Source organism: Panulirus ornatus, chromosome 38, assembly GCF_036320965.1.
Source record: "Panulirus ornatus isolate Po-2019 chromosome 38, ASM3632096v1, whole genome shotgun sequence".
Classification (NCBI taxonomy): domain Eukaryota; kingdom Metazoa; phylum Arthropoda; class Malacostraca; order Decapoda; family Palinuridae; genus Panulirus; species Panulirus ornatus.
In genome coordinates, this window is record NC_092261.1 from 20,478,384 (window position 1) to 20,491,978 (window position 13,595).

A 13,595-nucleotide genomic window follows, 5' to 3' on the forward strand; every position below is an offset into this window, starting at 1 on the left:
ATATAATTTCCCAGGAATACTCAACAGACTTATACGTCTGTAATTTGAGCACTCACTTTTATCCCCTTTGCCTTTGTACAATCTCACTATGCAAGCATTAGTAATATAAATAATATATCAGTAAAGCAGTTAGAAGCAGTGAAAAGTTTTTATCGAGGATGTAAGGCATGTGTACGTGTAGGAAGAGAGGAAAGTGATTGGTTCTCAGTGAATGTAGGTTTGCGGCAGGGGTGTGTGATGTCTCCATGGTTGTTTAATTTGTTTATGGATGGGGTTGTTAGGGAGGTAAATGCAAGAGTCTTGGAAAGAGGGGCAAGTATGAAGTCTGTTGGGGATGAGAGAGCTTGGGAAGTGAGTCAGTTGTTGTTCGCTGATGATACAGCGCTGGTGGCTGATTCATGTGAGAAACTGCAGAAGCTGGTGACTGAGTTTGGTAAAGTGTGTGGAAGAAGAAAGTTAAGAGTAAATGTGAATAAGAGCAAGGTTATTAGGTACAGTAGGGTTGAGGGTCAAGTCAATTGGGAGGTGAGTTTGAATGGAGAAAAACTGGAGGAAGTGAAGTGTTTTAGATATCTGGGAGTGGATCTGTCAGCGGATGGAACCATGGAAGCGGAAGTGGATCATAGGGTGGGGGAGGGGGCGAAAATTTTGGGAGCCTTGAAAAATGTGTGGAAGTCGAGAACATTATCTCGGAAAGCAAAAATGGGTATGTTTGAAGGAATAGTGGTTCCAACAATGTTGTATGGTTGCGAGGCGTGGGCTATGGATAGAGTTGTGCGCAGGAGGATGGATGTGCTGGAAATGAGATGTTTGAGGACAATGTGTGGTGTGAGGTGGTTTGATCGAGTAAGTAACGTAAGGGTAAGAGAGATGTGTGGAAATAAAAAGAGCGTGGTTGAGAGAGCAGAAGAGGGTGTTTTGAAATGGTTTGGGCACATGGAGAGAATGAGTGAGGAAAGATTGACCAAGAGGATATATGTGTCGGAGGTGGAGGGAACGAGGAGAAGAGGGAGACCAAATTGGAGGTGGAAAGATGGAGTGAAAAGGATTTTGTGTGATCGGGGCCTGAACATGCAGGAGGGTGAAAGGAGGGCAAGGAATAGAGTGAATTGGAGCGATGTGGTATACAGGGGTTGACGTGCTGTCAGTGGATTGAATCAAGGCATGGAAGCGTCCGGGGTAAACCATGGAAAGCTGTGTAGGTATGTATATTTGCGTGTGTGGACGTGTGTATGTACATGTGTATGGGGGGGGGTTGGGCCATTTCTTTCGTCTGTTTCCTTGCGCTACCTCGCAACCGCGGGAGACAGCGACGAGGTATAAAAAAAAAAAAAAATCAGTAAAGGGCAATTGATGAGAACATTATCTCTTTTTAATAATTTTCAAGATGCTGGTTTTTCGTAAACTAATTAATCAATCTAGGAGAGAGTCTCATAAGATATATGGTAATTGAATTAAGTACAAAATAGGAAAAATAGAGAACAGTTCAAATTTGTCCACTTAGAATATTAGGATCTTCCTCAGGTCATGCCCCAATATAAATTTATGTAAGTAGGACTAAAATTGATACTAAGGATCAAAATAGATATTTTCTTAATGGGTAAAATGCTGGTCTTTGGAATTTTGAACAGTGTGTTGTAGGAAAATTACAATAATAGGAACTAGTAAAACCAAAGCGATGACTCTCCCGCTTTGTCAGGCATAGATCGTAAAATGGCTTAGGCAAATAGGAAATGTCATTCAGGGTGAATGTGGGCTGGTGTGGATATTGGATATGCTGGAATAAAATTTTCTGGATCGCCTAGAAGATAGGGGTGTAATAGGGTAATTATTACTAAAAGTGTTAATAAAACACCCAATCCAACTAAGTCTTTGAAAGAAAAATAAGGATGAAATGGAGCTTCTTGTTGACTTGAGATGCCTAGCAGGTTTCCTGATCATCTTTGATGTAAGAAAACAATGTGAATACCAGACAGAGCTATAAGTTTGAATGGTGATACGAATTGAAGGGTAAAAAATCGTGTTATAGTGGCATTTCTTACAGAGAATCCTCCTCAAATCCATTGCCATAAATAAATCATTGCCAATGTTGGGAATTGCAGAAAATACATTTGTAATTACGGTAGCTCCTCAAAAAGTCATTTGACCTCAAGGAAGGACATATCCTAAGAAAGCTGTTGCTATTGTTGCAAATAGAATAAACACTCTGATTATTCATACTTCGACGAACAAGAAAGATCGATAATAAATACCTCGGCCAGTATGTATATAATTACAAATTTAGGAAAAGGATGCTCTGTTAGCATGTTTTGTATGATGTAGACATCCATAGTTTATGTCATAACAAATGTGAGCTACATTAGAAAAAGCTAAGTTGATATCTGCTGTGTAGTGTATAGCTAAAAGGATTCCTGTAAGAATTTGAACAGATAGACATAATCCTAAAAGAGAGAAGTTTCAAAATGTTGAAAGTTTCTTGGAATAGGTATATCTACTATGGCTCCATTTATAATTTTAAACAAAGGATGCATTTTTTGGTTCGATGTTGTCATTTATTTTGGTAGACATAAGGCTCCTAGGATTACTGATGTAACTTCAACTACTACAGTAAGTGTAAAAAGTGAATATAGAATTAGGGCAATAGTTATGGAAAGTTTTGTGGGGCCTGGGAGCTGTGGTTTTGGTGCATTACACATGACAGTTAGAGACTGAGTGTGAACAAATGTGGCTTTTGTTGTCTTTTCCTAGCGCTACCTCGCGCACAGGTAGGGGGAGGGGGTTGTTATATCATGTGTGGCAGGGTGGCAACAGGAATGAACAAAGGCAGCAAGTATGAATTATGTACATGTGTATATATGTGTATGTGGTAGATTCGGATGAGAAACTGCGGAGGTTGGTGACTGAGTTTAGTAAAGTGTTTTAAAGAAGAAAACTGAGAGTAAATGTGAATAAGAGCAAGATTATTAGGTTCAGTAGGGTTGAGGGACAAGTAAATAGAGGTAAGCTTGGATGGAGAAAAACTGGAGGAAGTGAAGTGTTTTACATATCTGGGAGTGGATTTAGCAGTGTATGGAACCATGGAAGTGGAAGTGAGTCACAGGGTGGGGGAGGGGGCTAGGGTTCTGTGAGCATTCAAGAATGTGTGGAAGGCGAAAACATTATCTTAGAGAGCGAAAATGGTTATGTTTGAAGGAATAGTGGTTCCAACAATGTTATAAGGTTGTGAGGCATGGGCTATATAGATAGGGCTGTGCTGAGGAGAGATGTGTGGTAATAAAAAGAGTGTGGTTGAGAGAGCAGAAGAGGGTGTATTGAAATGGTTTGGTCATATGGGGAGAATGAGTGAGGAAAGATTGGCAAAGAGGATATATGTGTCAGAGGTGGAGGAAATGAAGAGAAGTGGGATACCAACTTGGAGGTGGAAGGATGGAGTAAAAAAGATTTTGAGCAGTCGGGGCCTGAACATACAGGAGGGTGAAAGGCGTGCAAGTAATAGAGTGAATTAGAACATTTTAGTATACTGGGGTCAACATGCTGTCAATGGATTTAACCAGGGCATGTGAAGTGTCTGGGGTAAACCATGGAAAGTTTTGTGGAGCCTGGATGTGGAAAGGGAGCTGTGGTTTTGGTGCATTATACATGACAGCTAGAGACTGAGTGTGAATGAATGTGGCCATTGTTGTCTTTTACTAGCACTACCTCACACACATGTGGGGGAGGGGGGTGCCATTTCATGTATGGCGGGGTAGCTTCGGGAAGGGTTGAAGGCAGCATGTATGAATATCTACTTTTGTATATATATGTATATGTCTGTGTATGTATATGTTGAAGTGAATAGGTGTATGTATGGACATGTGTGGGCATTTAGGTATATACGTGTGTATATGGTAGGGTTGAGCTATTCTTTCATCTGTTTCCTTGCACTATTTCACTAACACGGGAGACAGTGACAAATTATAATAGGAAAGTAAGAAACATACTACTTCTGTTTATCTATTTAGCTTCAGTAGCTTCAAACATATCTTTTAAAACATCCTTCTTTTATGTTGGACTTATTACTTTCCTTTCATTAATCCTATCAGGGACTTTTGTCTTAACAGATACTCTATTTTCATCCCAGCCAATCTCCATACAACACTTTTCAATTACTGAAAAATGCTTCAGATTATTTATCTGAATTAACACTTCTCATTTACAATTTTCCAGTTATGAAAATAACTATTTATTTATTAATTTATTTATTATACTTTGTTGCTGTCTCCCTTGTTTGCGAGGTAGTGAAAGGAAACAGATGAAAGAATGGCCCACTCCACCCACATACACATATATATACATATACGTCCACACACGCACATATACATACCTATACATCTCAACCTATACATATATATACACACACAGACATATACATATATACACATGTACATAATTCATTCTGTCTGCCCATATTCATTCCTGTTGCCACCCCACCACAAATGAAATAACAACCCCCTCCCCCTGCATGTGCACAAGGTAGTGCTAGGAAAAGACAACAAAGGCCACATTCGTTCACATTCAGTCTCTAGCTTTCAGTTATAATGCACCAAAACCGCAGCTCCTTTTCCACATCCAGGCCCCACAAGACTTTCCATGGTTTACCCCAGACACTTCACATGCCCTGGTTCAATCCATTGACAGCACGTCGACCCCAGTATACCACATCGTTCCAATTCAGTCTATTCCTTGCATGCCTTTCACCCTCCTGCATCTTCAGGCCCTGATCACTCCAAATCTTCTTCACTCCATCTTTTCACCTCCAATTTGGTCTCCCACTTCTCCTCGTTCCCTCCACCTCTGACACATATATCCTCTTTGTCAATCTTTCCTTACTCATTCATTCCATGTGACCAAACCATTTCAAAACACCCTCTATTGCTCTCTCAACCACTCTTTTTATTACCACACATCTCTCTTACCCTTTCATTACTTACTCGATCAAACCACCTCACACCACATTTTGTCCTCAAACATCTCATTTCCAGCACATTCACCCTACTCCGCAAAACTCTATCTATAGCCCACGCCTCACAACCATATAACATTGTTGGAACCACTATTCTTTCAGACATACCCATTTTTGCTTTCCAAGATAATGTTCTCGACTTCCACACATTTTTCAGCGCTCCCAGAACTTTTGCCCCCTACCCCACCCTATGATTCACTTCCAATTCCATAGATCCATCTGCTGCCAAATCCACCCCCAGATATCTAAAACCCTTCACTTCCTCCAGTTTTTCTCTGTTCAAATTTACCTCCCAATTGACTTCTCCCTCAACCCTACTGTACCTAATAACCTTGCTCTTATTCACATTTACTCTCAGCTTTCTTCTTTCACACACTTTACCAAACTCAGTTAGTAGCTTCTGCAGTTTCTCACCCAAATCAGCCACCAGTGCTGTATCATCAGAGAACAACAACTGACTCACTTCCCAAGCTCTCTCATGCACAACAGACTGCATACTTGCCCCTCTTTCCAAAACTCTTGCATTCACCTCCCTAACTACTCCATCCATAAACATATTAAACAACCACGGAGACATCATGCACCCTTTTCGCAAACCAACATTCACTGAGAACCAATCACTTTCCTCTCTTCCTACACGTACACCTGCCTTACATCCTCAATAAAAACTTTTCACTGCTGACAGCAACATGCCTCCCACACCAAATGCTCTTAATATCTTCCACAGAGCATCTCTATCAACTCTATCATATGCCTTCTCCAGATCCATAAATGCTATATACAAATCCATTTGTTTTTCTAAGTATTTCTCTCATACATTCTTCAAAGCAAACACCTGATCCACACATCTTCTACCACTTCTGAAAGCACACTGCTTTTCCCTAATCTGATGCTATGTACATGCCTTCACCCTCTCAGTCAATATCCTCCCATATATTTTCCCAGGAATTCTCAACAAACTTATACCTCTGTAATTTGAACACACCTTTATCCCCTTTGCCTTTGTACAATGGCACTATGCATGCATTCTGCCAATCCTCAGGCACTTTACCATAAACCATACATGCATTGAATATCCTCACCAGCCAGTCAGCAGCAACACCTTCCAAACCCGTTGCCTTACCGGGTTTGATCTTCCACAAAGCTTTTACTACCTTTTCTCTGTTTACCAAGTCATTCTCCCCGAGCCTCTCACTTCGCACACCACCTTGACCATAACACCATATATCTGCCACTCTGTCATCAAACACATTCAGCAAACCTTCAAAGTACTCACTCAATCTCCCTCTCACTTCACCACTGCTTGTTATTACCTCCCCATTTACCCACTTCACTGATGTTCCCATTTGTTCTCTTGTCTTATGCACTTTATTTACCTCCTTCCAAAACATCTTTTTATTTATATTCATTTATTATACTTTGTTGCTGTCTCCTGCGTCAGCAAGGTAGCGCAAGGAAACAGATGAAAGAATGGCCCAACCCACCCACACACACATGTATATACATACACATCCACACATGCACATATACATACCTATACATCTCAACCTATACATATATATACACACACACACATATACATATATACACATGTACATAATTCATACTGTCTGCCCTTATTCAATCTCGTTGCCACCCCGCCACACATGAAATGACAACCCCCTCCCCTGCATGTGCACGAGGTAGCGCTGGGAAAAAACAACAAATGCCACATTCGTTCACACTCAGTCTCTAGCTATCATGTATAATGCACTAAAACCACAGCTCCCTTTCCACATCCATGCCCTACAAAACTTTCCATGGTTTACCCCAGACACTTCACATGCCCTGGTTGAATCCATTGACAGCACGTTGACCCTGGTATACCACATCGTTCCAATTTCCTCTATTCCTTGCACGCCTTTCACCCTCCTGCATGTTCAGGCCCGGATCACTCAGAATTTTCTTCACTTCATCTTTCCCTCCAATTTGGTCTCCCACTTCTCCTTGTTCCCTCCACCTCTGACACATATATCCTTTTGATCTATCTTTCCTCACTCATTCTCTCCATGTGACCAGACCATTTCAGAACACCCTCTTCTGCTCCCTCAACCACACACTTTTTATTACCACACCTCTCTTACCCTTTCATTACTTACTCGATCAAACCACCTCACACCACATATTGTCCTTAAACATCTCATTTCCAGCACATCCACCGTTCTCCACACAACTCTGTCTATAGCCCATGCCTTGCAACCATATAACACTGTTGGAGCCACTATTCCTTCAAACATAGCCATTTTTTGCTTTCCAAGATAACGTCCTCGACTTCAACACATTTTTCAATGTTCCCAGAACTTTTGCCCCATCCCCCACCGTATGATTCACTTCCGCTTCCATGGTTTCATCTGCTGCCAAATCCACTCCAGGATATCTAATACACTCCACTTCCACCAGTTTTTCTCCATTCAAGCTTACCTCCCAATTGACTTACCCCTCAACCCTACTGTACCTAACAATCTTGCTCTTTTTCACATATACTCTCAGCTTTCTTCTTTCACACACTTTACCAAACTCAGTCACCAGCTTCTGCAGTTTCTCACCCGAATCAGCCACCAGCACTGTATCATCAGTGAACAACTGACTGACTTCCCAAGATCTCTCATCGACAACAGACTGCATCCTTGCCCCTCTCTCCAAAACTCTTGCATTCACCTCCATAACAACCCCATCCATAAACAAATTAATCACCATGGAGACATCACGCACCCCTTCCGCAAACTAACATTCACTGAGAACCAATCACTTTCCTCTCTTCCTACGCATACACATGCCTTACATCCTAAATAAAAACTTTTCACTGCTTCAAACAACTTGCCTCCCACACCATATATTCTTAATTCCTTCCACAAAGCATCTTTATCAACTCTTATCATATGCCTTCTTCAGATCCATAAATGCTACATACAAATCCATTTGCCTTTCTAAGTATTTCTCACATACATTCTTCAAAGCATACACCTGATCCACACATTCTCTACCACTTCTGAAACCACACTGCTCTTCCCCTATCTGATACTCTGTACATGCCTTCACCCTCTCATTCAATACCCTCCCATACTATTTCCCAGGAATACTCAACAAACTTATTCCTCTGTAATTCGAGCACTCACTTTTATCCCCTTCGCCTTTTTGCAATGGCATTATGCAAGCATTCCACCAATGCTCAGGCACCTTACCATGAGTCATATATACATTGAATAGCCTTACCAACCAGTCAATAATACAGTCACCCCCTTTTTTAATAGATTCCACTGCAATACCATCCACACCCACTGCCTTGCCGGCTTTCATCTTCCAGAAAGGTTTTACTACCTCTTCTATGTTTACCAAATCATTCTCCCTAAACCTCTCACTTTGCACACCACTTCGACCAAAACACCTTATATCTGCCGCTCTATCATCTAACACATTCAACAAACCTTCAAAATACTCACTCCATCTCCTTCTCACATCTTTTTATTCTACCAAAAATTTAATGACTCTCTCTCACCCCAACTCTCATTTGCCTTCTTTTTCAACTCTTGCACCTTTCTCTTGACCTCTTGCCTCTTTCTTTTATACATCTCCTAGTCACTTGTACTATTTCCCTGCAGAAATCACCCAAATACCTCTCTCTTCTCTTTCACTAACAGAACTAATATTTACTTATTTATTTATTTATTATGCTTTGTCACTGTCTCCAGCGTTAGCAAGGCAGCGCAAGAAAACAGACGGAAGAATGGCCCAACCCATCCACATACACATGTATATAGATACACGTCCACACATGCACATATACATACCTATACATCTCAACATTACATATATACACACACAGACATATACATATGTACTTATTATTTTATTATATTTTTATTTCACTTTGTCGCTGTCTCCCGCGTTAGCGCAAGGAAACAGATGAAAGAATGGCCCAACCCATTCACAGACACGTATATACAGGCACATCCACACTCACAAATATACATACCTATATATCTCAACGTATGCATATATATACACACACATACATAAATGTATATACACATGTACATAATTCATACTGTCTGCCTTTATTCATTCCCATTGCCACCCTGCCACACATATAATAACAACCCCCTTTCCCCCGCATATGCGTGAAGTAGTGCTAGGAAAAGATGACAAAGGCCACACTCGTTCACACTCAGTCTCTAGCTGTCACGTATAATGCACTGAAACCACAGCTCCCTTTCCACATCCAGGCCCCACACAACTTTCCAGGTTTACCCAAGATGCTTCACATGCCCTGGTTCAATCCAGTGATAGCATGTCGACCCCGGTATACCACATCGTTCCAATTCACTCTATTCCATGCACGCCTTTCACCCTCCTGCATGTTCATGCCACGATCACTCAAAATCTCTTTCACGCCATCTTTCCACCTCCAGTTTGGTCTCCCACTTCTCCTTGTTCCCTCCACCTCTGACACATATATCCTCTTGCTCAATCTTTCCTCACTCATTCTCTCCATGTGACCAAACCATTTCAAAATACCCTCTTCTGCTCTCTCAACCACACTCTTTATATTACCACATCTCTCTTATCCTATCATTACTTACTAGATCAAACCACCTGACACCACATATTATCCTCAAACATCTCATTTACAGCACATCCACCCTCCTCCGCACAACTCTATCTATAGCCCACTCCTCGCAACCATATAACATTGTTGGAACCACTATTCCTTTAAAGATACCCATTTTTGCTTTCCAAGATAATGTTCTCGACTTCCACACATCCTTCAACACTCCCAGAACTTTCGCCCCCTCCCCCACCCTATAATTCACTTCCTCTTCCATGGTTCCATCCACTGCCAGATCCACTCCCAGATATCTAAAACACTTCACTTCCTCCAGTTTTTCTCCATTCAAACTTACCTCCCAATTGACTTGTCCCTCAACCCTACTGTACCTAATAACCCTGCTGTTATTCACATTTACTCTCAGCTTTCTTCTTTCACACATTTTATCAAAATCAGTCACCAGCTTCTGCAGTTTCTCACCCGAATCAGCCACCAGTGCTGTATCATCAGCGAACAACAACTGACTCACTTCCCACACCCTCTAATCCACAACAGACTGCATACTTGCCCATTTCCAAAACTCTTGCATTCACCTCTGTAACAACCCCATCCATAAACAAATTGAACAGCCATGGAGACATCACACACCCCTACCACAAACCAACATTCACTGAGAACCAATCACTTTTCTCTCTTCCTACATGTACACATGCTTACATCCTTGATAAAAACTTTTCACTACTTCTAACAACTTGCCTCCCACACCATATATTCTTAATACCTTCCACAGAGCATCTCTATCAACTCTGTCATATGCCTTCTCCAGATCCATAAATGCTACATACGAATCCATTTCTTTTATAAGTATTTCTCTCATACATTCTTCAAAGCAAACACCTGATCTACACATCCTCTACCACTTCTGAATCCACACTGCTCTTCCCCAATCTTATGCTCTGTACATGCCTTCACCCTCTCAATCAATGTACATAATTCATACTGTGTGCCCTTATTCATTCCTGTCGCCACCCCGACACTCGTCAAATGAAAACCCCATACCCCCGCATATGCGCAAGGTAGCGCTAGGAAAAGACATCAAAGATCACATTCGTTTACATTGAGTCTCTAGCTTTCATGTATAATGCACCGAAACCATAACTTCCTTTCCACATCCAGACATCACAGAACTTTCCAAGGTTTACCCCAGACGCTTCACATGCCCTGGTTCAATCCGTTGACAGCACGTCGACCCCGGTATACCACATTGTTCCAATTCACTCTATTTCTTGCACGCCTTTCACCCTCCTGCATGTTCAGGCCCCGATCACTCAAAATCTTTTTCAATCCATCTTTCCACCTCCAATTTGGTCTCCCACTTCTCCTTGTTCCCTCCCCCTCTGACACATATATCCTCTTTGTCAATCTTTCCTCACTCATTCTCTCCATTTGAACATACCATTTCAAAACACCCTCTTCTGCTCTCTCAACCACACTTTTTATTACCACTCATCTCTCTTACCCTCTTATTACTTACTTGATCAAACCATCTCACACCACATATTGTCCTCAAACATCTCATTTCCAGCACATCCACCCTCCTCCGCCCAACTCTATCTATAGCCCACGCCTCGTAACCTTACAACATTATTGGAAACACTATTTCTTCAAACATACCCATTTCTGTTTTCCAAGATAACATTCTTAACTTCCACACATTTTTCAATGCTCCCAGAACTTTCGCTTTCTCCCCCACCCTATGATTCACTTCTGCTTCCATGGTTCCATCTGCTGCCAAATCCACTTCCAGATGTTTAAAACACTTCACCTCCTCCAGTTTTTCTCCATTCAAACTTACCTCCCAGTTGCATTTCCCTCAATCCTACTGTACGTAATAACCTTGCTTTTATTCACATTTACTCTCAGCTTTCTTCTTTTGTACACGTTACCAAACTCAGTCACGAAAAAACTATTATCCCTTCAAAAAACTAGAAATGAAATATAAGAGAATCAAAAGGATGAGATGAGTCCATCTGACAGAGAAATTAGGAATGTTGGAATGAGAAAAATAATTCGTGCTGATTGTGGATGAAATAGATGAGTGAAAAAGATTCATGAAAAATACATAATAGGTATAAAGAAAGTATCAGGAAATAGTTGAAATATTAATTTTGGGCCTGAACATGCAGGAGGGTGAAAGGCGTGCAAGGAATAGAGTGAATTTGAACCATGTGATATACTGGGGTCGACGTGCTGTCAATGGATTGATCTAGGGCATGTGAAGCGTCTGGGGTAAACCATGGAAAGTTTTGTCGAGCCTGGATGTGGAAAAGGAGCGGTGGTTTCGGTGTATTATACATGACAGCTAGAAACTGAGTGTGAACGAATGTGGGCTTTGTTGTCTCTTCCTAGCAGTACCTAGCACACATGCAAGGGGAGGGGGTTGTTATTTCATGTGTGGTGGGATGGCGACAGGAATGACTGAGGGCAGCAAGTATGAATATGTACATTTGCATATTTATATTAATTTGCTTATTTATCATACTTTGTCGCTGTATCCTGCATTAGCGGGGTAGCACAAGGAAACAGACGAAAGAATAGCCCAACCCACCCACATACACATGTATATACATACACGTCCACACTCGCAAATATACATACCTATACATCTCAGCGTATACATATATATATATATATATATACACACACAGACATATAGATATACACACATGTGCATTATTCATACTGGCTGCCTTTATTCATCCCCATCGCCAACCCGCCACACATGAAATAACAACCCACCGCATGTGCACGAGGTAGCGCTAGGAAAAGACAACAAAGGCTACATTCGTTCACACTCAGTCTCTAGGTGTCATGTATAATGCACCGAAACCACAGCTCCCTTTCCGCATCCAGGCCCCACAGAACTTTCCATGATTTACCCCAGATACTTCACATGCCCTGTTTCAATCCATTGACAGCAGATCGACCCCGGTATACCACATCGTTCAAATTCACTTTATTCCTTGCACGCCTTTCACCCTCTGCATGTTCAGGCCACAATCACTCAAAATCTTTTTCACTCCATCTTTCCACCTCCAATTTGGTCTCCCACTTCTCCTCGTTCCCTCCACCTCTGACACATATATCCTCTTTGTCAATCTTTCCTCATTATTCTCTCCATGTAACCAAACCATTTCAAATCACCCTCTTCTGCTCTCTCAACCACACTCTTTTTATTACCACTCATCTCTCTTACCATTTCATTACTTAATCAAACCACCTCACACCAAATATTGTCCTCAAACATCTCATTTCCAGCACATCCACCCTCCTCCACACAACTCTATAGCCCACGCCTTGCAACCATATAACATTGTTGGAATCACTATTCCTTCAAACATACCCATTTTTGCTTTGCAAGATAACGTCCTTGACTTCCACACATTTTTCAACACTCCCAAAACTTAAGCCCCCTCCCCCATCCTATGATTCACTTTCTCTTCCATGGTTCCATCCACTGTCAAATCCACTCCCAGATATCTAAAACACTTCACTTCCTCCAGTTTATCTCCCTTCGAACTTACCTCCCAATTGACTTGTCCCTCAACCCTACAGTACCTAATTACCTTACTCTTATTCACATTTACTCTCAGCTTTCTTCTTTCATACACTTTACCAAACTCAGTCACCAGTTTCTGCTGTTTCTCATCCGAATCAGCCAGCAGCGCTGTATCATCAGCGAACAACAACTGACTTACTTCCCAAGCTCTCTCATGCACAACAGACCGCATACTTGCCCCTCTTCCCAAAACTCTTGCATTTACCTCCCTAACAACCCCACCCATGAAAAATTAAAGAACCATGGAGCCATCACGCACCCCTGCCACAAACCAGCATGAACTGAGAACCAATCACTTTTCTCTTCCTACATGTACACATGCTTTACATCCTCGATAAAAACTTTTCACTGCATCTAACAACTTTCCTCCCACACCATATATTCTTAAT

At 41.5% G+C, this 13,595-nt stretch overlaps 1 pseudogene; it reads right to left on the reverse strand.

The window, feature by feature from the left end:
- Window positions 1–1,413: 1,413 nt before the first annotated feature.
- Window positions 1,414–10,251, reverse strand: LOC139760932 (cytochrome b-like; annotated as a pseudogene).
- Window positions 10,252–13,595: the final 3,344 nt, after the last annotated feature.